Source organism: Saimiri boliviensis, chromosome 7 (assembly GCF_048565385.1).
Source record: "Saimiri boliviensis isolate mSaiBol1 chromosome 7, mSaiBol1.pri, whole genome shotgun sequence".
NCBI lineage: Eukaryota > Metazoa > Chordata > Mammalia > Primates > Cebidae > Saimiri > Saimiri boliviensis.
The window spans coordinates 20530692-20557374 of NC_133455.1; the positions used below are offsets into that span (position 1 = coordinate 20530692).

Sequence of the window (26683 nt, forward strand, 5' to 3'; positions counted from 1 at the left end):
ATACCCCCAGGGAGTGCCCTAAATCTGCAAATGTTGGAAAACTGCACTGCTATGATTCAGAAATATATGTTATATAATCTCTTTTCACCTGGCTCAAGGTTCAGGGATAGGAAATAGTGCCCTTACCGAACATATACATTGTACCAGGTACAAAGCTGAATTCTCCATGCATAGTTACTCACTCAGTCCTCACAGCAACCCTGGAGGCAGACACTGTCATTATCCCATGATGCACTCCAGAAGGCTGAGGCTCAGAGAGGGTGAAGCCACTTATCTGAAGTCACTGGGATAGTTAGTGGCAGAAATGATGTGCCTGTTAATAATATGCAGGAGGCAAAATCGGGACAGCTATGTACCAAGTCTCTCCAGCCCCTAGGAACGTTTAAGAAACACTACATTTAACCTTTTTTAATATCAGGAAGAGAGGGGAAGGGTGATGGGATACCACTAACATTTTGCTTTATACATGGTTATATTTATTCTATTTCAACAAGCATATTTACTTTTACAATTAAAATGTTTAAGTTCCAAAGAACATCCAAAAAATCAGGTGAACAAATTAAAAAATATTTCAAGCTATAACTAACCCAGGGCCCTCTGAATAAATCAAATTCCTACAAATCAAATTGCAATCAGTAGCCTGTGCCCAGGCCAGGGTCAACAATATAAATCCTGGACAACTTTACAGTAGAGGCCCTCACCTTGATTTATAAAAATATTAAAATGTAACCACATAAAATATAGAGAGAACTGGGGGTTGAGTTGCCATTGACCAGTTAATGCAATGTTACATTGTGTAGGCATGAGATGAGACATATATTAATTTCAGTTTTATGGTTTTCTTCTTTTCTTTCAGAGGCTACAACTTCTTTCTAGGATGCAAACATTCCCACAGGTCCTCATAAGGCTTATAAGCACCCCGCACTGAGCCTCGTGGTGCCGCATAGATAAATCAGCTGCCATCTTGGCCGCATGAATCGAAAGTTAACTTGGTCTTGCTACGCACACAGTACAACTCGTTTTTCTATTATTCCATGTTGGTCCTGATAATATGTCAAAGCCAATGCAGCAGCCAGTGTGGAAAGATGCTGACAGCAGAATGCTGAGCAGACAAATGATTAATCGCTGCACTCCGGAACAGAGAGGTTAATTACTGGCGTCTAAGACATCTGAGGGGAACATGTTACACACCCATATTGCCAATTAACCTCACCTAAAAAATCATAATCTCTGCAATTAATAGGAAATGACTGTCATCCTAATTACAAGTTCTATACAAGAGGCCGGTATTAGGCAAGGAGACGTTTTTTTAAAACCTCTTCCCGGTTAGTTTCCTAATTTTTTTGGCACCCTTTCAATAAGTTATGCTTGGATTCCATGCCCTTCTTAAAGCTGTCCCCAGAAGTAGTAGTTGCTGCTGCTGCTGCTGCTCCTGCTGCTGTTATTGGTAACCTTTATTAAGCACTTACGGTATGCCAGGTGCTGTGCTGAGTACTTTGTGTGCATTATCTCCCTCCTCCTCCCACTTCACTTATTCATGAACCCTACCCGGTGCAATTTTTCACTTTTCAGTCTCCACACTTGGCCTCTAGGGTTTTGCAGTCTAAGAAACTCAATTTTACCAAGTACTCTCAAAAGGAGGTGGTCTCTCTAGACTCAGAACAGCCAAACTCATAAGAGTATGATGTATAAATCAGACTGATGATTTACTCATTCTACTGAAAACCAGAAGCACTCAGGGGGACAAAAACTCATCTTCTTCACTAACCACATTATTTCCTGTTTCAAATAGATTCAGGAAGACATAGGGCACACTACTGATGTCCCTATCACCTTTCTTTGTACACTGAATTGACAACTTCTGTTCTCTGACTGCCCAACCATACTAACCCAGTGGACAGAGCAGGTCAGAAGTGTCAACAAGATAACACCCCTAGCAGCTTTCCTCAACTGTTGACTGGTGTGAGTGAAGAATAAATACTTCCTCATGCACCCAGCTTTACACACCACGCGCGACCTGGTAGTATGTTCAGCCCGACCTCCCAGAAGCCCTCTGCAGGATCGAGCGCTGTTGCCCTCAGCAAAATCCGCTCATTACTGCACCCTGTGCTGGCGTACTGGCTTTCACTGTCTTACTGCACACCCTACTAATGCTTCATAGAATCACTCACCAAATAAACTCTTGCACTCAAAGTCCTTGTCTCGGGATCTGCCTCTGCAAATCCAGCCTAAGACAGAAGTTAATTTGTAGTCTTGGAATCACAATCAATTGGACAACCGTAATGTTAGGTCGCTCCATTCTAGGGATTTGCATGATGTATGAGTCAGCTTCTCTTGCCTATAGACCTAGGAATCCTCTTTTCTGGACAATTCTGGACACATATGCTGCACAGTCTATGCTCCTTTGACTCACTTCTATAGAGTCTCAGTGAACACAGTCTCTCTTCAGAGGACAACCAGATGTTCATGCTTTTAATTCCAAACCTGTTCCAGTCATCTTCCTGACACAAGTGGAAGTTTCTGGGCTCCCAAAAATCAGGTCATTTACTTGTTTTCTTTTCTTTTAACAGATTTTTTTTTATTTTTTTTTTTGAGACAGGGTCTCACTCCCATGGCCAAGGCACAACCACAGCTCAATTTAGCCTCAACCTCCCAGGCTTAGGTAATCCTCCCACCTCAGCCTCCCAAGTAGCTGGGACTACAGACATATACCACAATGCCTGGCTAATTTTTTTTTTTTTGCATTTTTTAGTAGAGATGGAGTTTCCTCATGTTGCCCAGGCTAGTCTCAAAATCCTGGGCTCAAGTGATATGCCTGACTCAGCCTCCCAAAATGCTGGTATTACAAGCATCAGCCAGTACAACTGGCCTCTTTTAATAGATTTTTACTTATACAAATAATACATTAAAACATTTCCCTTCTTACAAGAATTAAAATGGGACAGATAAAGCTTGAGTCCCTCTTGAACACCATCTTTTCTCAACAATCCCAATTCCCTTTCCTCCTCCCCAGAAATGACCCCTGTGGTCAATTTGGTGTGTACAGTTCCAAGCTTTTCCCTATGATTTTAGGCAGGTATATTAAGTCATGGAGAAAGTTAGAGTAGGGAAGGTTAACAGGTCTTCCTTCTGTTCATATACTACACTAGCAACAGTTGAAAAAAAGAAATGTAAAATGCAACACCATTTACCACAGAATCCAAAAATGTTTTTAATCTATGAATAAATGTAACAAATGAGCAAGACCTCTACACTGACAACAGCAAGCATTACAAAAAGGAGTTAAAGAAAATTTACATAAATGGAGAAATGTCCCATGACCATAGACTGGAAGAGTTAATATTAAGATTTCAATTGTCCTCCAAATGGTTTATGGATTCTCTAGAATCCCAATCAAAACCTAGGGTCTACTTTTATTGAAATTGATTAGCTGATTCTAAAATTTATATAGAAATACAAACAACCTAACAAAAATCAAGCAATATAGAAGGGGGTGGCAAACTTAAACTACCAGATTTCAAGTCTTACTCAAAGCCATAGCTATTAAAATACGGTGCTATTAACATAATGATAAACAAAAGACAGGTGGAACAATACTAAGTCCTAAAGCAGAGCCACACATATCCACTCACCTGATTTACAATGAAGGCATTACTGCAGTTGGAGAGTACAGGAAAAGGGAAATAATGGTTGTTTGAATAAATGGTGCTGGATCAATTGGATATACATGTGGATAATAACAAAAAACAAAAGTTTGACTCCCTACTTTACACCATACACAAAAGTCAAATGTAAAGAGACCATATGACCTAGGCAACATCTTGAGACCCCATTTTGACAAAAAAATTTAAAAATTAGCCAGGCATCATGGCACATGCCTGGGGTCCCAGCTACTCAGGAGGCTAAGGTAGGAGGGTCACGAGCCCAGGAATTCAAGGCTGCAGTAAGCCATGATCATACCACTGCACTCCAGCCTGGGCAAGAGAGTGAGAACCTGTCTCGAAAATAAGAAATAAAAAAACAAAGACACCATACACGTATTTAACTAATTCTCTATCTATCTTGCTTTTTTCACTCAATGATGTTTTGAGAACTTACCTTCATCCATATATACCAACCTATGTAACTTTTAATGGTAGCTGAGTAGCCCTTGCCAGATACGTCATGGTCTATGGAGCTGTTCCCTTCACACGTGTGTATGTATTCTCCCCAGTAGTATCAGAGAAATGGAATTGCTGCAGCATAGGAGCTGGGTCATTTTCTCCAGGCCAAGTAGCATTTCCATTTTTCTTCCAAATTTCACTCTCAATTAGCACTGGTGTTGTGTGGTTGCCCCCAGGGAGGATAGAATTCATACTCTATCCCAAATTGGCTTGAATGTCAAGAAACATAATGCTACATAAGCACCAAGAGTACGGAAGTGATTCATTCACTCATATAATGTTTCTTTCTGAGAAGAGCAGGCAAAACACCCAAGCTGGTCTGGAACGGCTTGACCAAAGAGAGGGGCAATGGCTTTGGTTTTTATTATGGTTAGTAGGGTTGGGTTAAATGACAGTCCTGCATGGGTAGTTGAACTTCTCCGCCAATGCCAAAAAAGGTAGTGCATAGAATTGCTTATTGGCTTACCCAGATATGAGGCAAAAAGGGAAGGAGGAGGGAGAGGGCTTGCTGTCAGTAGTCAAACATTCAAAAATGGAGTTAGATTCTTTATTATAACTGGCTTATCTCAGCTAAGGGAAATATTTTGCTGCATGATTACATATCCTCTGGATCAGTAAATAATCACTAATCATCATAGACTCCAGCTGTAGCTTATTATTTCAGGTTAGGCTAGATTATACTCCTGACTCAGTTTCCCTATCTGAAAAACCATTAAAGAAAGCCACCAGGTAAGAGATATATCTAAGCTGCTCACTGATCTTTTTATTGAGCATTTACTAGGTACTAGGTGCTATTGTGAGAGCTTTTTTGTGAATTAACTCCTAGCCATGTAACCACTCCATGAATTAGCAGTTTTTATCCTTATTTTACAGGTGAGAAAACAGAAGCACAGAAGTGTGAAGTGATTTGACAAAATTACATAGCCAGTAAGTGTGGAAATGGGATTCAAGACCAGGCTGTCTAGACCCAGAGCCCAAGCCCTTATTACTATGCTAGGCTGTGCAACTCCAGAATCAAATAGAATACCATGTGAGTAATACCCTCTAGAGTTGTGGAAAAGTTGGGCCTTGCATGCCTCTAACACAATGCCTGGAATATAGCAAGTGCTCAACAAACATTGGTGAATCAATTAATCAATACATTTATACACAATAATATTATATTATCCATGAAAATACCAAAACCAATACAGTAAAATCAACCAAAGAGCTCCAGCTCACACATTGGACATTATTTCAACCTCCCACATCAATAGCAGCTAATGAGAAATTCCCCAGTACTTACTAGACTGAAAGCTCCACCAGAGTGGGAACGGAGTTTGTTTTTGCCAGAACCCAAAGACCCCAGCACAGAGCCTAGCATGGAATACTCACTCCAAAAGTATTTGCTGAAAAATGGATGGATATTTAGACAGAAGATAGATACCTGAAGGAATAAATGGAGGGAGGGATTACAAGATAGATGACGAGGTGGTTGATTATGTGAGTGGACAGAAGAAAGATGACCACATAAATAGGTGGGTGGGTGGGTGTGGGGGTAGCATGAGCAGTGAAAATTATGGACTCTGTAGTTGTACTGCCTGGTTTCAACTCCCAGTTCCTATTATTCCAGGAATATAGATGGAATAAGAGGCCAGAAGGTGACCCAAAAGTAGGCCCTGAGAAGGAACGAGGGGTAATTTGTGAATGAAATCATGGTGGAACACTATAGCCAAAAAGAACAAATTTCATCAAGCACCCTTTTTATACAAATGAGAATACTAGAAGTCAGAGAGATAAAACTATTGGTCGAAAACAATGCAACTGATTAGAGGCAGTACAAAACAAAAGTCTAAGTTTCCTAACTGTCTTTATTCAACCAACAAACATATATATATTGAGCATTTACTATGTACCAGGTACTATACTAGGTGCTGGAGATACCACATTGAGCAAAACAGACACAGGATCTACTCTTAGAGCACTCAAAATCTGAAGGGAAGTTAAGTGTTATATGGGGGAAATACCAGGAGTTTGGTATATAACAGTGACAACCAATCTACCCTTGTGATCAAGGAAGGCTTCCCTGAGGAGGTGGCATTAAAGTCAAGACCTAAAGACAACTGAAAAGATGGATAGGAGGCACTCTAGCAGAACCACTCTTAGATAGCTCTATGACCCCAGGATAACTACCTCATGTCCCTGGACCTCATTTTAATCTTTTGATGTAAGTAACAATTAGCACAATAGACAGCACTCAACAAGTGTTGGTTCTCCTTTCCTTCCCAGGAAGGTGGCCTTCCATCATGCCATCTATGAGGAAAAAGAGTGGGTATATGTATAGTCTAATAACACAAACCGTAATTGTACTTTTATTCATTCTGTAATATTTCTTGAGCACTGTCAAGAGCTTTTCTAGACACGGATGTGCAGTTCCTACTCATCAATTCTAACAGAGAATGTATCAGTCAGCATGGGCTAGGTTCTGCTGTGTAACAAATGCACCCAAATCCCAGCGCTTAACACAACAAAAGTTTACTCCTCCCTCACAGAGAGTCTGCTGCAGGCCTAGTAACTCAGAAATCCAGGTGTTTTAATCAGCTCTGGCTGCTATAACAAATTAGCATAGATGGGGCAGCTCAAACAGCAAACTGTTTCTCACAATTCTGGAGGCTGGGAAGTCCACAATCGAGGTGCCAACAGATTGAGTTCTGGTGAGCATCCCCTTTCTGGTTTGCAGATGACCATCTTCTCGTTGTCACCTCACATGAGCAGAGAGAGAGGCAGCAAGCTCTCTGGTGTCTCTTCTTATTAGGGCACTAATCCCATTCATAAGGACACTCAGGTCCTAATCAACCCCCAAAGTCCCATCTCCTCACATTATGTTGGGGGCTGGAATTTCAACATATAAATTTAGGGAGGCACAATGTTCAGACCATAACACCAAGTTCAAATGATACCCTAATTCCACATTTTCACCATGAGGCCTTCAGACTTCATGCAGCAGAAAAAAGCACACAGAGTACTCACACAGGCTTTCCCATGCTCAGTCCTGGGGTTTTGTATGCCCCTTCTGCTCACAGCCCATTGACAGGAATGAGTCATATGGCCCCCGCTTAACTACAAGGGGCTGGGAATAGAGAAGTACCAGGACCACCTGAGGAACATTACTGTCTCTGCCACAAAGGAGACACGCACTCAAGTCAGCACACAGGATATACAGTCGGCCATCAGTATCTGCAGGTTCTCATCCACAGATTCAACCAACCACAGATGAAAAATTTTCCAAAATAAAAATTAATACAGTGGCGAGGCAGTGGCTCATGCCTATAATCCCAGCACTTTGGGAGGCCAAGGCAGGCAGATCACCTGAGGTCAGAAGTTCGAGGACAGCCTGGCCAACATGGTGAAACCCCGCCTCTACTAAAAATACAAAAATTAGCTGGGCATGGTGGCGTGTGCCTGTATCCCAGCTACTTGGGAGGCCGAGGCAGGAGAGCTGCTTTAACCTGGGAGGCAGAGATTGCAGTGAGCCGAGATCACACCACTGTACTTCAGCCTGGGCGACAGAGACTCCATCTCAAAAAATAATAATAATAATAATAATAATAACTATTTTAAAACAATACAGTATAACAACTATTTTATTTTTATTTTTATCTATTTATTTATTTCTGTTGAGATCAGGTTATAAGACTGGCTTAAGTTTTGTATTTTTGGTCGAGACAGGGTTTCGCCATGTTGCCCAGGCTGGTCTTGAACTCCTGGGCTCAAGGGATGCAGCCACCTCAGCCTCCCAAAGTGCTAGGATTACAGGCGTGAGCCACTAATCTCAGCCCACAATACAACTATTTACATAGCATTTACATCGTATTAAGTATTATAAAGAATCTGCAGGCGATTTAACGTATACAAGAGGACAGGCATAGTTTACATGCAAATACCACACCATTTTATGCCAGCGACCTGAGAACCCACAGATTTGGGTAACAAAGGGGGTCCTAGAACGGACACCTGGGGATACTGAGGGACGATTTTAATCACCATAGCAATATGTGCGAGGAAGTTTTTAACTGGATGACCTGGCTGGGTCTCCTGAATTAAGACTTCAGAATGCAGTAGCCACAAACATAAAACCACAGATGAAAAGGAAGAAACGACAATCCATCACAGACTGTCTCAAAGGCAGGTGAGGAGTTCTACTGAGTTATCTGTCCCTGTGGCCCAGCAGTATCCAAGCAGTGATTTTATTTCTGAGCACAAATCACCAAAAACAATGCAGAGTGCAGAAACGGAGCCACACAATTCCCACAGCATCTGTAAGAACAGCCCAGCATGGCATCATGCCCAGGATTGACTTACTGGGTGCTGTTCTGAAAGTAAAAAGTTCAGCGAGTCACAGTCTGTGCCTAACTGGTACTGAAGTTCAGCTCAAATAAAATAAAACTCACCGGAGGTCTCCAACTCAAATGACTACAGGGACCACTAAATGAAAGAAGTTCATGGGACAGGGAGCAAACAAGCAAGCACATGCCCATTGGCTCACACCTGCAATCCCAGCACTTTGAGAAGCTGAGGTGGGAGGATCATTTGAGGCCAGGAGTTCAAGACCAGCCTGGGTAACATAGTAAGGCCCCCATCTCTTAAAATTTTTAATTATCTGGGTGTGGTGGCACACATCTTGGTCACAGCTACTCAGGAGGCTAAGGTGGGAGGATCATTGAACCCAGGAGTTTGATGCCAGCCTGGGCAACATAGCAAGACCCCATCTCTATTAAAAAAAATTAATTATCTGGGTGTGATGGCATACACCTGTGGTACCAGCTACCCAGGAGGCTGAGGTGGGAGGATCCCTTGAGGTCAGGAATGCAAGACTAGTCTAGGGAATATAGTGAGACTCCACCTTTACCAAAGAAAATAAAAACACTTCTTAAAAATTAGCTGGGTGTGGTGGCACATGCCTGTAGTTCCAGTTATTTGGGAGGCTGAGGCAGGAAGATCACTTGAGCCTAAGATTTCAAAGTAAGCTACGATTGCGCCACTGCCCTCCACCCTGGGCAACACAGTGAGACCCATCTCTTAATTAATTTTTTTAAAGGTGCTCCTCAATATCACCTAAGTGTTGCTACCTATGCTTATTTTTAGATTTTAAGAGAAGTTGGAAATCTGAATTTTTATGTGAAATCTCTCAATTTTTAAACATAGAAATTAAATAAAATTATTTCAAACACACTTTGGGCTGAACAAAATATAAACGCTATTCAAATTCATCCAGCGGTCCTAAGGCGCTCTGTTTCAGCTCTAAAACAATGCAGCCCTGAGCCTGAGGCAAATCTGAGTCACCCTATGAGCCATTTCCATGACACGGAGCCCTGATGTCCACCCCACTGAGGGACTCACAGAATGAGGAGGGGCTGTGCTATCTTTGTGGGTTACAGAAACAACATGGGCTTTCTGGTATTCTATGGCTTATGGGATTCCCATGCCAGAGAGAAAGGACCTGCTCAAGCTCACTGGGTGAAAGGTGATTGAGTCAAGACCAGAACCCCCATTCAGAAGGGTGCTCTCCAAGGTGGTGGCTGCAAGAGCTAAGCAGAATCAGCCACATTGAAGTGCCACTCCAGCTGTGCCACTCACTGCTCTGTGACCCTAGGCAAATCCGTTACCTTCTCTGAGCCTCTTTTCTCAATACTAATGGGTGATCATCATAAATGAAGAAATTAGTGTCACTTAAATGAAATCAGTTAAAGTCTATGATGCAAGTGGCCCAGAGCCTGGCCCCATTATTATCTTTCTTTTACTTTTTTTTTTTTCCTGAGATGGAGTCTTGCTCTGTTGCCCAGGCTGGAGTACAGTGGTATGATCTCAGCTCACTGCAACCTCCCTATCCTGGGTTCAAGCAATCCTCCTGCCTCAGCCTCCCAAGTAACTGGATTACAGGTGTGTGCCATCATGCCCAGCCAATTTTTGTATTTTTAGTAGAGACAGGATTTTATTACATTGGCCAGGCTGGTCTCGAACTCCTGACCTCAAGCGATCTGCCCCCCTCACCTTCCCAAAGTGCTAGGATTACAAGCGTGAGCCAGCACAATTTACTATTTTTCATTCCGCAATGTTTATTACGCATCTTCTGTGTTCCACTTACCAGGGATACAGACAAGGTCCCTGCCCTCATGGAGCAAATGGTGCAGGAGGCAGGAGAGACAGACAAGAGACGAATGAACAAACGGATTTATAAAGTATTCATTGTTGTGATTAAAAAGAAAGAAAGAAAGCCAGAGATGGCTAGAAAGTGAGAGGAGGTGCCATGTTAAACAGGATGGTCAGGGGAGGTGTCACGTGTGTTGAGACCTGGAGGAAATGGAAGAGCCAGGCAAATCTCCCAGGGAAGAGCATTCCAGGCTGAGGGAACAGCCAGTGCAAAGGCCCTGAGGTAGGGCATGTTCTTGGAGGTGTTCAAGGAACAGCAAGGAGGCCGTGGTGGTTAAAACTGAGAGAGGAGGGGTTGTTTCTATTTGTTGCAAGAGCAGAATTGAAGACAGATGCTGGGGATGGGGAGTTAAGTGGACTGAAGTCGATAGGAATTTGGTTAGCTCCAAGGAGGAGAGAACGCATAGTTTGTAAGAGGAAGCCTAAGAACAAAGTCGAGAGGCAGGAATAAAGTGGGCCAGTGAGCAGTGAGGCCTGGGCAGGAGCTCTGCTGTACCACCCCTCCTGGGTTGGACCCCTCTTCCCCCTCCAGTCTCATCTCTCAATAATTCTACTAATCTCCCCTCTACCAGCCTGGTCCCCTTCTTCCATCCATACCAGAAACCCTGTGTTTTTCCTGCCTCAGGACCTTTGCATATGCTGTTCCTCCTGCCTGGAACACTCTACCCCTAGCATCCCATTCCTTCTTCCCCCAGTTTAATCTCTATCCATCCCTCAGATTCCACTTTAGGTGTCTGTACCTCCAAGTACCCTTCCAGATTCCCCCAGCTGAATTACAGCTCCTTTAGAATGTTCTCAGCACCCCTATGAAGCTCCACATGTCACACTGTGGCCTAATTGCCAGGTTACCATCTACCTCCTACATCCACTGGCTTCTTGGCATGGGCAGAGTGGGATCTGGGTTCAGTTCTACACCCACAGGCCCCACAGACCAGAAAAAGGGCTTAAGTCTCATAAGATCTGACGGTTTCATACATGGAAATTGTTCCCCTGCAAACGCTTTCTTGTCTGTCGTCATGTAAAACATGCCTTTGCTCCTCTTTCACCTTCTGCCATGATTGTGAGGTCTCCCCATATCATGGAACTGTGAGTTCATTAAACCACCTTTCCTTTATAAATTATTCAGTCTCAGGTATGTCTTTACCAGCAGCATAAGAATGGACTAATACATTTCCACAGTCCACTCCATTTAATGGGGTGCATAAAAGGATTGTTTTTGTTCATTCATTTGCTCAACAAATACTGATTGAGCATCTTCATTGTGCCCAGCAATAAAAGGAACAATAGACATCATAGAGGCACTAATATCACTTCCATATACCTTAATTCTTGCAATGAAAGCATTCACTCAGCCACCTCGATGCACCTAGCATGAGCAGGAAACATGGAACTGTGAAAGGCACCTTTCTTTCCTTCGAGAAGATTAGAATCTAAATTTGTTAATACATCACCTTGTAAGGAGTCGAAGCCAAGAACAAACCTCCAACATTCACCAAGGGCTCACAGTGAGTGGGGTGCTCTGCTAAGCGCTTATATCCATTGTCTCAGCCTTCTGCTCAGCCCCACCACGCACTCACTCATTCATTCAACAGGTGTGCAGTAAATCATCTGTGTGCCAAACACTGCTCTAGTTCCCAGAGGTTAAGCAATGACCAAGACAAAGTCTCTACTCTCACATAGATGACTCTATAGAAAGAAACAAAAATAAATAAATAAATACAAGATATAAAGTCAGGAAGTCATAAATGAGATAAAGAAAAATAAAGCATAAGGGGCTGTGATGTTGTGCAAAAACCAGAATAAAATAAGAGAGCCAACCACACAAGACAAACGTTCCAGGCAGAGGGAACAGCCAGTACAAAATCCTATAAGATAGATTACTACCATTGCCATTTTCCAGATGATGAAACCAGACTAACTCTAAGACTTAGAGAGGTTAAGCAATTATCCAAGATCACATAGCTCAGACGTGATAAAATTTAGATTAAAATCCAAGTCTGATGCCAGAGCTCATGATTGTCATCACTATGTTGTTATACCTTCACTCTCAGAATAAGAACTGTATTAAGACTATGAATTTGCCTTTGCATACTGCATTAGCTATATCCTAAAGAAACTGATACATATTTTTATTATATCTTTCTCTAGATATTTTGTAATTTCAGTGTGATTTCCCTTTGAGCCAAGAGTTGACTCAATGAGGTTTCAAATTTCCAGGAATCAAAAGGGTTTTTTTGTCTTTCTCAAAGGAAACAAGGGTTAAGTCAAACTCAGTGGAAATGATTCACAATATTTACATTGCATTTTATAGTTTATAAAGTACATTTATTATTCTTCTTTAAAACTCAATAAAATGAATTAGATGGGAAAATAGCCTTCTCATCTTACATAGCTCAGAAATGTAAATTCATAACCTAAGAAGAGACAACTAGCAAATGGCCAAAATAACTTCACACTGTACCCTACTGCAGCTCCATAAGGGATCTACCATGTGGAATTTGATGCTAGACTCCTGAGATATCTAGGAGATGGTATTGTGTGGTAGTGAGCAGTAGCCTCTGAAGTCACCCTGAAGTCCAAATCCTCATATTCCCACTTAGAAGTTGTGAATGTCTTCATCTTTCTAAGCCTCAGTTTCCCTAACTGTAAAATGGCCATAAACAGTAGGATCTTCTTCATAGGATTGCTGGGAAGATTACATGAAAACATGGTTTCCATCATTCCTAAAATGAAATATAAATACCTTACTATGCACAGGGCCTGTGCAAAGTCATAGACAAGGCTGCATGTGACCTGGCCCCTACTCACCTGTCTGCACACTCCCCCTAGCTTCATTCCCCTACTTGGTCTTCTTAGAACATGCTTAGCTTATTCCAACCTCATAGCCTTCACCCTTGCCATGCCTTCTTCCTGGAACATTTTCCCACACGTCTTCTCATGCCTTACTACCTCACTGCATTCAGGTCCTTGCTCAAATGCCTTTTCAGACAGCCTGACATCCCCCTTCCAGGATTTCTGTCCCCTCCCCATAGCTATATTTGCCTTCACAGCACTTAGCACAACCTGCAAGTTACTTATTAGCTTATTTGTTTATTGCCTGCCTTCCCTTCAGGTAGAAGAATCCCATGAGGACTGGAATTTGGTTTCTTTTATTTATTACTTTGTCCTCAATACCTCCATAAGCTAATAAATAAATAGTAGCTTTATTAATACAAGCATGGAGGGCACAGCACAGGGTAGAATGGGGAGAACTCTGAGTCCCTCACCTGCTACATCACCTGAAGCAGCTCAACCTTTATCTGACACATCAGATTTCATTGGGGAAGAATCTCACTGATTTTTTTTCTTCTTTTTATATATGAAAAGTAGTAATATGTATCAGACTACCAGCATGAGACTTACCCTGGGGCACTTGCGAAAAATACAGGCTCCTGATCCACACCTCCACCTCCTTGGACCCACAGAATCTTTGGGGGACCCAGGAATCTGCATTCAAACAAGCACCCTGGGCAGTTCCTAAACAATCTAAAGTTTGAGTTCTACTTATCTAGAGGGCTCTTTGTCCTTATTGAATCCCAGCATCAGGATTTGAGGTGTGTTGATTCTCTAGAACACTGCTTTTGGCACACAAGTGTACTGCCTGGCCATTTTAACCACCTTTTTTTTTTTTCTTCAAGACAGAGTTTCACTCTGTCACCCAGGCTAGAGTACAGTGGTGTGAGATCTTGGCTCACTGTAAACTCTGCCTCCTGGGTCCAAGCGATTCTCCTGCTTCAGCCTCCCGAGTAGCAGGAACTACAGGCGTGAGCCATGCCGTGCCTAGCTAATTTTTGTATTTTTAGTAGAGACAGGGTTTCACCATGTTGGCCAGGCTGGTCTCGAACTCCTTACTTCAAATGATCTGCTCATCTTCGCCTCTCAATGTGCTGGGATTACAGGTGTGAGCCACCGCACCCAGCAAAACCTTTTCAAGAAATGAGATTCAGTGTGCAGTGATGAGGACATACAGGTTTTCAACTGGGAAGTCTCCCTTAGTGAATATCACTATGTAGGAAATCATTAAAGAAAACTTGACTGAAACTTACTATAATCACCATCTGTGATGGTTAATATTGAGTGCCAACTTGATTGGATTGAATGATGCAAAGTATTGTTCCTGGGTGTGTCTGTGAGGTGTTGCCAATGGAGATTAACATTTGTGCCAGTGAACTAGGAGAGGCAGATCCACACTCAATCTGGGTGGATGCCATCTAATCAGCTGCCCAAATGGCTAGGATAAAAGCAGGCAGAGGAACGAGGAGAGGCTAGACTGGTTGAGTCTTCCAGCCTCCATTCTTCTCCCGTGCTGGATGCCTCCTGCCTTCAAACATCAGACTCCAAGTTCTTCAGCTTTTGGACTCTTGGACCTACACTAGTGATTTGCCAGGGGCTCTGGGGTGTTTGACCACTGACTGAAGGCTGTACTGTGGGCTCCCCTACTTTTGAGGTTTTGGGACTCAAGCTGACTTTCTTGCTTCTCCGCTTGCAGACTTCACCTTGTGGGACTTCACCTTGTGATGATGCAAGTCAACACCCTTAATAAACTCCCTTTATGTATACATCTATCCTGCTAACCCTGTCCCTCTAGAGAACCCTGACTGATAACACCCTCCCTCAGCACAAGTGCACACTTGAAAGTCTCAAACAATAATTGGCTCCCCCTAGGCTTCCTCAGTTTTGTTAATTTCTTCCTGGATGAGCCACTTCACATAAAGTGGAAGTAAGTAATTTAAAGTTCCATCCTTAATAACGACTGCAGAAGCTCTTGCCGCACTGAGACAACCAAGGGTGTGCACCTATGAAGCAATTCTGCCCCTGGACTTCTCAGCCATCACACCCAGGAATAACACCTGTGGCATCTCCCTCCCCCTCCACCCCATGGATCAGAAGTAGACCCTGTAACCCCAGCTGGACCAATCAGATTCTTTCTCCTAGATGAAGGCAGGAGGTGTTAGTTTAGAGTCAAATATTTGAAAACCTAGCAAATTCCCGGGCCCTGGAGCATAGGTAGCAGGATCAGAGTGAGAAACATGATGTTGCCAGGAGTGTAGATATGAACAGAAACATCTGGTTTCCTTGCTCCTGCTCTTGGGTTCCCTATGGTGTCCAGATATTCTTAACTCCATTCTCCTTTTGTGTTTAAGCTTCAATAAATCCATTCCCAAAAAGACCCCAAAATACAGTAGCAGATATTTACACGTGAAAGACCAACAGGACCTGATAGTTTTTTGTGATGCTGGAGACTTCCTTGAGCCTTGGTTTCCTCATTTTCTACAGCCATAATCACTTCTGAGTCCCCTCCCACCAACCTAGGGTTGATCAGAGACTCTTAAGAGCCTCAGAGCCCATAGAAATTCCATAATTTATTTAGCCCTTTTTGAGACAGGATCTCACTCTGTCATTCAGGCTGGAGTGCAATAGTGTGATATCAGCTCACTGCAACCTCCGCCTCCTAGGCTCAAGCGATTTTCCTCACTTGGCCTCCCAAGTAGCTGAGACTACAGGCGCCCCCAACTACCACCCAGCTGATTTTTGTATTTTTGGTAAAGACCGTGTTTCACCACGTTGGTCAGGCTGATCTTGAACTCCTGACCTCATGATCCACCTACCTCGGCCTCCCAAAGTGCAGGGATTACAGTCATGAGCCACTGCACACGGCCAGCCCTTTAATTTTGTAGGTTATAAACTGAGGCATGGATATGGGATGTAGTTTGCTTAAGGCTACACAGCAATTGAATAGCAAGGCTAGAAGAGGAACCCAAGTCTCCTGGCTTTTAATGCAGAGCTACTTCTAGACATTAGGGCAATGCAACGGATGGTATCTTCTTCCTTCCATCCCTTTATCAATCTCCTCCATTTCTTCTTATTTTTTTTTAATTATAGATGTTTCTAGGAGAGCGAATGTGGGGGCAAGGGGAGAAATCTAGCACTTCAGAGGTCAAATTCTTGGATAAAGAGAAACTTGGTGCAAATCCTATACCTTATCTGATCTTGAGAAAAAGAATTCAACCTCTCTGTGCCTCAGTTTCCTCATCTGCAAAATGTTGAAAATATTGGCCCCGTGCAGTAGCTTATGCCTGTAATCCCAGCACTTTAGGAGGCCAAGGAGGGTGGATCACCTGAGGTCGGGGGTTTGAGACCAATCCGATTAACATGGAGAAACTCCATCTCTACTAAAAATACAAAAAAAAAAAAAAAATTAGCTGGGCATGGTGGCGCATGCCTGTAATCCCAGCTACTCAGAAGGCTGAGGCAGGAGAATCACTTGAACCTGAGAGGCAGAGGTTGCGGTGAGCCAAGGTGGTGACATTACACTCCAGCCTGGGTGACAGAGAGAGACTCTGCCTCAAAAAAAAAGAGAAAAGAAAATGTTGACTTCAGAGGGGCTATTGGGAGGATGGAATGAGACAGTGGACAATACCTGGCACTACTGAATAAACTCTTAAAACAGTAGCTGTTATTATTGTTGTTGATAATGATGCCGTTATTAGCCATGCAGACAAAAGAACTGAATGAAAATTAGGTCATACCTAAAAGACGTGAGGCTACAGACAAGTGAGGACTTAATAAAGCATGAAAGTCAGAGTTACCTCCCAGCCACTGTCCTCCCTCTGACATACAGTCAATTCAGTTATGTGAGGCAAAGTAAGTTTTAATTCCAGGGAAAATGCACGAAGCCACCCACCCAGCAAGTTTCTGGGGCATTTATCCACGTTTGCCAGGAAACACAAATAGAACCATTGAAAGAGCCATAAACTCAAGGAAAATAAAAAGATGCAGAAATATTCGGGAACAAAGATATCACAAGTAGCCATAAAAGAGAAAAGCTGACATCAACCAAAATGTCTGCCAACCAGAGAGTGGTTATGTAATCCAGACATGACTGCTCAATGAAATATTACATACCCATTAAAAATGTTTGCCGGGTGTGGTGGCTCATGCCTGCAATCCAGCGTTTTGGGAGGCCAAGGCGGGCGGATCACCTGAGGTCAGGAGTTCAAGACCAGCTGACCAACATGGAGATACTCCATCTCTACTAAAAATACAAAATTAGCTGGGCTTGGTGGCACATGTCTCTTATCCCAGCTACTCAGGAGGCTGAGGCAGGAGAATCACTTCAACCTGGGAAGTGGAGGTTGCGGTGAGCCAAGATTGTGCCATTGCACTTCATCTCAAAAAAAAAAAAAAAAACATTGTTTGTGGCCAGACTCACACCTGCAATCCCAGTACTTTTGGAGGTTGAGGGAGGTGGATCACTTCAATCCAGGATTCAAGACCAGCCTGGGCAACATAGTGAAACCCCATATGTACAAAAATACAAAAAAAAAGAAGCTAGCTGGACATGGTGGTAAATGCCTGTAGTCCTAGCTACTTAGGAGGCTCAGGTGGAAGGATTGTTTAAGTCCGGGAGGTCAAGGCTGCCATAAGCTATGATCGTGACACTGCACTTCAGCCTGAGCAACAGAGGGAGACTCTGTCTTTAAAATATATATATGTTGTTCATGACCAGGCGTGGTGGCTCACGCCAGTAATCCCAACACTTTGGGAAGTTGACGTGGGAGGACTGCTCGAGCCCAGGAGGGGTTGAGCAATCTCAAAACTTTGGAGGCTGCAGTGAGCTATGATTGAACCACTGCAGTCCAGCCTGGGAGACAGAGCGAGACCCTATCTCTAAAAAATGATAATAATCATAATGTTTATGAAGACAGGCAAGACATAGAGACATGCTTAGGAGGAAATTTTAAAAGATACAAAACTGTTGTGTACAATATAAACAACCTTTATAAGAAAAAAATACATATTAAAATTTAAACATTTTTGGTGGGTGTGTCAAGGAATCTTAGATCTGGGAAAAACATTAGAGGTCATCTGGTCCAAAACTTCTTATTCAACAGAAAAAGAAACTAAGACCAGAGAAGTTGAATAACTTTCACAAGGTCACATAGCTGCTGAGCAGCAAAAGTGGGATCGAACTCACGTGTCTTCAGTGTCAGTTCAGCTTTGGTTCAACCACAAGAGATTACTAACCCAGGGATAGTATAGAGGGAAGGAAAACTAAGTAGAAAGGGAAATGGAAAAGAAAGAGGGAAAGAAGGAAGGAAGAGTGGGAGAGAAAGAAGGAAAATCCTAAAACACTTCCCAAGCTACCTACTTTCCCCCCCCCCAAATATTTTGAGTCATTTGTGGACCTACTCATCTTCATAAAGGCTTAATTATCTTAATTTTGTCAAGACTTTTAATATGGTTTGGCTGTGTCCCCACCCAAATCTTGAATTACAGCTCCCACAATTCCCACGTGGAGGGAGGGACCCAGTGGGAGGTAATTGAATCATGCGGGTGGGTCTTTCCCATGCTGTTCTCATGATTGTGAATAAGTCTCATGAGATCTGATGGTCTGATAAAGGGGAGCTCCCCTGCACATGCTCTCTCTCTTGCCTGCCACCATGTAAGATGTCCCTTGCTCTTCCACCATGATAGTGAGGCCTCCCCAATCATGTGGAACCATGAGTCAATTAAGTCTCTTTCCTTTATAAATTACCCAGTCTCAGGTATGTCTTTATTGGCAGAACGAGAACAGACTAATATAATTCTGCTAAACATTCTTCCTCACTAATATTCCCCAAGGTAAGAAAACTTGCAGGAAGTAGCAGGAAACAATTTCTGCCTTCTGATTTAATTACCACTGTTCTTGTCTATTAGAGCACTCACCAAGAACTTGGATTTAAGTGTTCCCCCCAAAGCCAGTGTGGAATGCAGTGGACTCAGTATCAAGAAAAGTTAATTTTGAATGTCAGTGTAATTCCTACAGGAAAACACTCTTCTATAATTTACTTTCCCAATCCATTAATGCTTTGACAGTGTAGGGATTTGATATTTTAGTCACATCTTGCAAACCAATCTGCACAAACTGGTTCATAAAAAGACTATCTTGACTAAACTACATTAAAGTGCAAACCAGCTAACTTCCTTACCTTGCCCCCGCCCTCAAATACTGTGTACAAAAGACAAGACAAAAGTGTCTCCTAAGTCCTTGGTTAAAATTGGCCTCACCTAGAAGGGACCCTTTCACAGTCACACTCTTTTAAGAAGGGTGTGGGAGATGGGAAAGACAGGGGGTGGAGATATAGAACGACAGAGATAGAGAAAAGGAGAGCATTTTATGTTAAATCCAGAGAGACACGGAGAGAGAGGCAGAGAACAGAAACAAAATAATTGAAACGAAGAGAGACATAGAGGCAAAGAGATAAAAGCAGTGAATGAGAGACAGACAGGAAGACAAAGAAACTGGCAGAGAGAGAAAGATAGAGATAGAAATAGACACTGTATGTGTTTTTGCTCCTCTCTCTATCCATAGCACCCAGCACAGCCCGTAGCCCATAGTAGAGGCTTTTTGTATATGTGATTACTTAATCAGCTAATTAATGAGTCAGAGAGTGAATGGAAATATGTCAAAATCGAGATTAGAAATATGAATGGGGGGGGATGCAATTAAGAAGCAAGTTGGCTGGTTCTGGTGGTGCACGTCTGCGGTCCCAGCTACTCAGGAGGCTGAGGCAGGAGGATGCCTTGAGCCCAAGAGGTCAAGGCTGCAGTGAGCCATGATCACGCCACTGCACTAAAGCCTGGGTAACAGAGTGAAACCTGTCTTCAAAAATAATTAAAAAGAAGGGGAAAAAAGAAAATAAACAGCTAGGGGAGTTGGCAGTAGTTGTTTCTAAGGATGGACCAGGAACAGAGGAACAGAAACTAATATTTTGTTATAGATATGTTACAATCTGACTTAAACTATGTAGTTGTATAACTTTGATGAAATGCAGCTAATCTCTAAAACGAGATCATAAAAATGAAATGTAATGACTGTACCAGAATTTTTTTTTAATACAAGAGGAAAGATGAAAAGGAGCGAGAGGAGTTTTCCAAATGTTGAGAATTTGGGAAGAGGTGAGGGAGGAGGCATTCTGGAGCACAGTTCTTGAAGTTCAGAGGATACCGGTGCCCACAGTTTAATTCTGAGAAATGTAATTCCTGGGATACTCTGTTGAGAAAGGTCTGTTTCAGCTGTGCTTTGGGTGAAGCCAGCTCTGCATTCTGTGGCCGCTATGGGACTCAAGAATCGATGCTCAAGCCAGAAGCAACCAATTTGAACATGAGGGGGAGACCCCAAATGAAACTCTGCCCAATAGCAGTGTGACCTATTTGATAGTGGTAAATCCAACCAATCAGATCCTCTCTTGGAAAGTATAAACACCAGGGCAGGCACCCCTCCTGTCCTTGAGATACCATGGGATTGGAGGATCCTGTCTGTGAATCTCTTGAAATTGTATACAAAAAAAGTATGTGTGCTGTAGTTTTCCAGACACAATAGCTTTAAGCAGATTTTCAGAGCAACCTATGATGAAGAAAGATTAAGAACTAGTAAAAGAATAAAGTAATTCTTTACACTTTTTAATTGGAAGATTTCATGTAAAAATCTAGATTTCTAACTTCACAAAACATACGCTAACATTGAACCTGTAATTTTTCATGGTAATGACCACCCAGAGCTGATCTGCTGCTGCTCCCTATAGATGGACCATGTGTTCCCAACTCACTATATCCCCACCACTGTTGTATTTTCTGGCTTTGCCTGCTTCAGTTGTTGACATTTCATGCCTGGACCCTGTAAGCAGTTGACTTTGCATCTCCCAGGAAGGAAGGAGGCCCCCTTCTCTCAGCTAGTGTTTGGAAGAAAGGAGGAAATGAAAGTGAGAAGTCAGCCAGATGAGGTCAGTGGAAGAACCAGTTGGCACCACTGGCCAGATCTGGAGGTTAAAAATTAAACCCCCTACTCCTAACCACAATTCTATCTATAGATCACAGGCATGGTATGGAGGAATCTTATCCCGAAAGGCACTGTTCTTATTCAACCACTCAAGACCCCTATCTGGTCACGTTCACCATGCTTGCTAAATCAATCATGACTCTCTCACATGTGCACCTCTTAGATGTCTTAGATTGTGAGCCTTTAAAGGGGCCAGGATTTTCTTCATCAGGGAGCTCAGTTATTGAGGCATCTATGCCTGCCACAGCTCCCGGCCAAATAAAATTACCACTTCCTTCTCTGTTTGAAGCTCAAGAGAGGTTTGTTTGCGGCTGCTCTTGCTTCACCAGCTGTCAGAAACTTGCTAATTCAGACTAAAATGTGAGTGGTTGCTATGTTCACATTTTTGCAATAGGAGCCTATTGAGCCCATCAGTTCCTAATGAGGAAATTCATAGGGCACATCACTGAGTCCTCAGGCCATGTTTTGGTTCAGGTAGAACCAAAATGACCGAAATGTAGTTCTGGCCATTCTACCTCCCAAAGATTTGTAATCTGTAGATCTCCCCAGATTTCTCTACATTCTGTTTTTGCTATTTTGTTTTGGGTTGGTTTCTCAGGAAGCTTTTTGTTTTGTTTTGTTTTGTTTTAAGATTCATTATTAGTCGCTGGAATTCTAGTTTTGCCCCTCAAAAGATTCTGGCCCCCTAGCAAAAGGTGAAGTCAGTAGCACCCTTTGATTGACTCAAACTCTTGAAAGCTTGTTTTCTTCCCTGGCTCCGAGGTAACAGTCGCGGACAGCCACTATTGCTGGGGTCATACTGCAAGAAACCCTGTTACCTTTGCATAATAAAACGCTGCACTGTTTGAAACTGTCTCATACTGGGCCCATTTTCCTAGCTGCTTGACCCACATAAGGACAAAATGACTTTGAATTGAGGGGTGGCAACGATGAAAACAAAGCTGTCCCATGTCACAGTCTGTGCTGCTCTTTATCCTACAAGCTTGGAAACAGTGGCTTCCATTATAACTCAGAGGGGAAGAGAGATTTCTTGCCTGAGGTGAATGTCTGAGAGACTGAATCTCTACTTTACTTGAGTTAATTACATTTGATTCAGTACTTACTGAATATCATTATGTGAAGTGCAGTATGTGGGGACAGGAGAATGAGGAAGACAAGAGTCACGGCTCCCAAAAAAACTTGAAGACTAGGCCAGGCATGGTGGTTCACACCTGTAATTTTAGTACTTTGGAAGATTGAGGTGAGAGGATTACTTGAACCCAGGAGTTCAAGACCAGCCTGGCCAACAAAGTGAGGCCCCATCTCTACAAAAAAACATCAAAAACTTAGCTGGGCATGATGTTGTCAGAGGCATTTGAACTACAGCAACTCCATCTTGACTTGGGGGCTGGGGAAAATAAGGCTGAGACCTAGTGGGCTGCATTCCCAGGAGGTTAGGCATTCTAAGTCATAGGATGAGATAGGAGGTCGGCACAAGATACAGGTCACAAAGACCATGCTGATGAAATAGCACACAGTACAGAAGCCAGCCAGAACCCACCAAAACCAAGATGGCAACCAACGTGACCTCTGATCATCCCCACTGCTCATTATAATATGCTAATTACAATGCATTAGCATGCTGAGAGACACATTCACAGCACCATGATAGTTTACAAATGTCATGGCAATGTCAGGAAGTTGCCCTAGATGGTGTAAAAAAGGGGAGGAACCCTCAGTTCTGGAAATTGCCTACCCCTTTCCTAGAAGACTCATGTATAATATGCCCCTTGTTCACCATATAATCAAGAAGTAACAAGACGTATAAGCAACTGGGCAGCCCGTGCTGCTGCTCTGGCTATGGAGCCGCCATTCTTTTTTTTTTTTTTTTTTTTTTTTTTGAGATGGAGTTTCGCTCTTGTTACCCAGGCTGAAGTGCAATGGCACGATCTCGGCTCACTACAACCTCTACCTCCTGGGTTCTGGCAATTCTCCTGCCTCAGCCTCCTGAGTAGCTGGAATTACAGGCACGCGCCACCATGCCCAGCTAATTTTCTTTTGTATTTTTAGTAGAGACGGGGTTTCACTATGTTGACCAGGATGGTCTCGATCTCTTGACCTCGTGATCCACCTGCCTCGGTCTCCCAAAGTGCTGGGATTACAGGCGTGAGCCACCGCGCCCGGCTGGAGCTGCCATTCTTTATGCCTTTACTCTGTTAATAAATCTGCTTTCAGTTTATTCTACAGACTCCTCTCGAATTCTTTTTCACATGAGATCCAAGAACCCTCTCTTGGGATCTGGATCGGAATCCCTTCCCAGTTACAGTGGTGCATGCCTGTGTTATTAGCTTCCTGGGAGGCTGAGGCAGAAGGAACGCTTGAGCCCAGGAGGTTGAGGCTGCAATGAGCCATTTTCATGCCACTGCACTCCAGCTTGGGTGACAGAGAGAGACTGTCAAAAAAAATTATGTTGAAAAAAATACAATTAAGAAAAAAAAGAATAGCTCAGGGCCCTGGCAAGAGTAAGACAATTGTGAACACTGTCATTTTTACTGTATAGCCACACCTTCCAAAAGACATTCTTCTCTCCACCAAAATTCTTCCCTCCACCAAATTATCTGGGGCCAGATCTGAGTTTCAGCAGTGTGAAAATAACTCACACTGCTGGGTGTGGTGGCTCACACCTGTAACCCCAGCACTTTGGGAGGCCAAGGCAGGTGGATCACCTGAGATCAGGAGTTAGAGATCAGTCTGGCCAACATGGTGAAACCCTGTCTCTACTAAAAATACAAAAATTAGCCAGGCCTGGTGCCACCTGCCTGTAATCCCAGCAACTCGGGAGACTGAAACGGGAGAATCGCTTGGACCTGGGAGTGGAGTTTGCAGTGAACTGAGATGGAGCCACTGCACTCCAGCCTGGGTGACAGAGCAAGACTCCATCTCAAAAAAAAAAAAAAAGAAAGAAAGAAAAGAAAAGAAAAAAAAGAACTCAGGAAGAAAGCAGGAAATTTTTCAGGAGGGAGGCTGGTAAAATTTGACCAGGCAAAGTGAACTAGAACAGTGCTTCTCAAACTTTAATATGTATGTAGATGACCTGGAGGTCTCATTAAAATCCAGAGTCTAATTCAGCAGGTCTGGGGTGAGGCCTGAGATTCAGCATTTCTCACCAGCTCCCAGGTGATGCTGGTGCTGTTGCTGTGTCCAGGACCACACTTTGAGTAGCCAGGGCTTAGATGTGGACAGTGAACAGCCAGAGGTCTTTAGGAAAGAAGTGGCCACTGGGCATGCTTTATTTAGCTCACATCGTGGTCTTAAAACTTTCTTTCTTTCTTTCTTTCTTTCTTTCTTTCTTTCTTTAAGACAAGATCTCCCTCTGTCACCCAGGCTGGAATACAGTGGTGCTATCACAGGTCACTGCAGCCTCAAACTCCTGGGCTCAAGCAATCATCCCCCATCAGCCTCCAGATGGGGTCTAGGACTGCAGACACAAGGCCACCACACCAGGCTAATGTCTTTTTCTTTTTCTTTTTTTTTTGGGATCTTGCTGTATTGCCCAGGTTGGTCTCAAACTTCTGGCCTCAAGCAATCCTCCTAAAGTGCTGGGATTACAAGCATGAGTGTGCCAGGACCAAAAAAATTTTTATTATAATATTTTCTCTCCTTTTGTGTATGTTTGAAACTTTTCACTGTAATGAGTGTTTTTAAGTTTAAATTGCCCAAATCTAGAAGTGATGTTACTTAAAAGTCCTAACTTTTGGCTTCTCAAGAAATTGGACAGTCTGGTCACACAGGGTCTGCATTCCTGCCTGGCAGCCCTAAGTCTACCTGGTCGGGCTCCCGGTGACCCCCACAGCCCATCTGCTGAGCACAGGACCCTGGTTAAGAACCAGGAACTCTGGAGCCACCTGCCTGGAGTCCCATCCTGACTTGGCCCTTGCTACTCATGTGATCTTGGGCAAGTGCCTTTCACTTTGCCTACCTGCTTCCCTGTTTGTAAAATCAGGGTCATCGCAAGTAGCAAGTTCACAGGAGTGGTGTGGATTCAATGAATGAATGACTCCAGACAGCGCCTGGTACATAGTTGAAACCAGGTAAGAGCAGGGCCTATTGTGCATCTACCTGGCCCTGGGTTCACCTGGTTTAGGAGGTGAAATACTAGTATATTGTCGGGATGGGGTGGGGTGGGGGGCGGAGACACCGTCTGATTGACTATGGAAACCTTAACCCTGGGAACGTGTCATGACCTGGGGTGGGAGTGCAGATGGGGGTAAAAATCAGATGCGCTGCCTCTCTAGTGCCCAGATTTCAGCACTTTCTAAGCCTCCCGTCTTCCTATTTCTTCGAAAGACCCTTGAGCAAAGCCTGACCCCGGGTCCCAGATGGCCCCAGAAAAGGAGGTCCCGGGGTCCCAGCCGGCTCCACATCCAGACGCCCTGTGGCTACCAGAGAGGAGCTGCCTTCGCTGCAGCCACCTGCGACCACCTGTTCCCCTCTCGCAGGAGCAGCCACATTGGGGGGCCCTGCTGGGACCCGTCCCTCAAAATCCCAGAGGATAGCGCGGGTCCTGCGCCATCACCCAGCCCCCAAGTCCCTCATCGCCCCACCCCCGGTTCTAGCGCATCCTCCGGCTCCAGCAGCCCCACTCCGGGAGGTAGCGTCCCGCATCCCCGCCGCACCCCCACGGGACACCCATGGGACCCCCACGACCCCCAGACAGCGCGTGCTGCAGCTCGCGAGGGCAAGACCTGGTGGCCACAGCCCCTGCCCGCCTTACCCGCCCGCAGCGTCGGTGGGCCGGTCCCTCCTCCGCCTCCAGTGGTGTCGCCTCTGCTGCCACCACCGCGGCAAAGCCACCCGCGCGTGACCCTCGAGCAACAACACCACCCCCCACCCCGCTCTGCCCTTAAACTTGGGAACAGCCACCGATCCTCATCCTCCCACCAGAGGGAAGCTCAGAAAGGGTTAACAAGCCAAGATCAAGGGTTAGGAACATCACTTCCACCTTCCTCCACCACCCCTCTCCCTTGCCCACCTCCCTTCTTCCTCTCCTCCCTCCCTCTCCCTCCTCTACCTTCACCACCCCCTCTCCCTCCTACACCTTCATTACCCCTTCTTCCTCCTCCAACTTCTCCCCCTCCTCCACCTTCATCACTCCCTCTCCCTCCCCCACCCCCGCCTCTGCCTCCTCCATCACCTCTCTCCCTCCTCCACCACCCCTGCTACAGTTGGGTTTCACTGAGGGTGCAGGCAGAACCCCTCCACACACCCCTCCCTCACCCTCAATTATTCCCTCCTGTTGCTGTTCCCCAAATCACAGAGGCCGTTGCCCCCTGGGGCATTTGCTCTTGCTGTTCCTATACTGGGAACACTTGTCCCCTCTTCTAAGGATCCTCAAAGGAAAATCAAGGGGAGTTGGTTTGGCCTCAGGGAGTCAGCCAACCAAAGTCCCTCCTTACCTAGTCTCTGAAGGAACTGCTGGCCCCAATGTTCG

The 26683-nt window shown here is 44.1% G+C and overlaps 1 protein-coding gene across 1 annotated transcript in view; it reads right to left on the bottom strand.

Annotated features, from left to right (window-relative positions):
• RPH3A (rabphilin 3A) overlaps positions 1-26105 on the bottom strand; it is a 327189-nt gene extending 301084 nt beyond the window's left edge. The window contains exon 1 of the mRNA XM_074402202.1: positions 25967-26105. The gene's annotated coding sequence lies outside the window, so the exon portion shown is untranslated. The remainder of the gene's footprint in view (positions 1-25966) is intronic.
• Between the last annotated feature and the right edge of the window lie 578 nt (positions 26106-26683).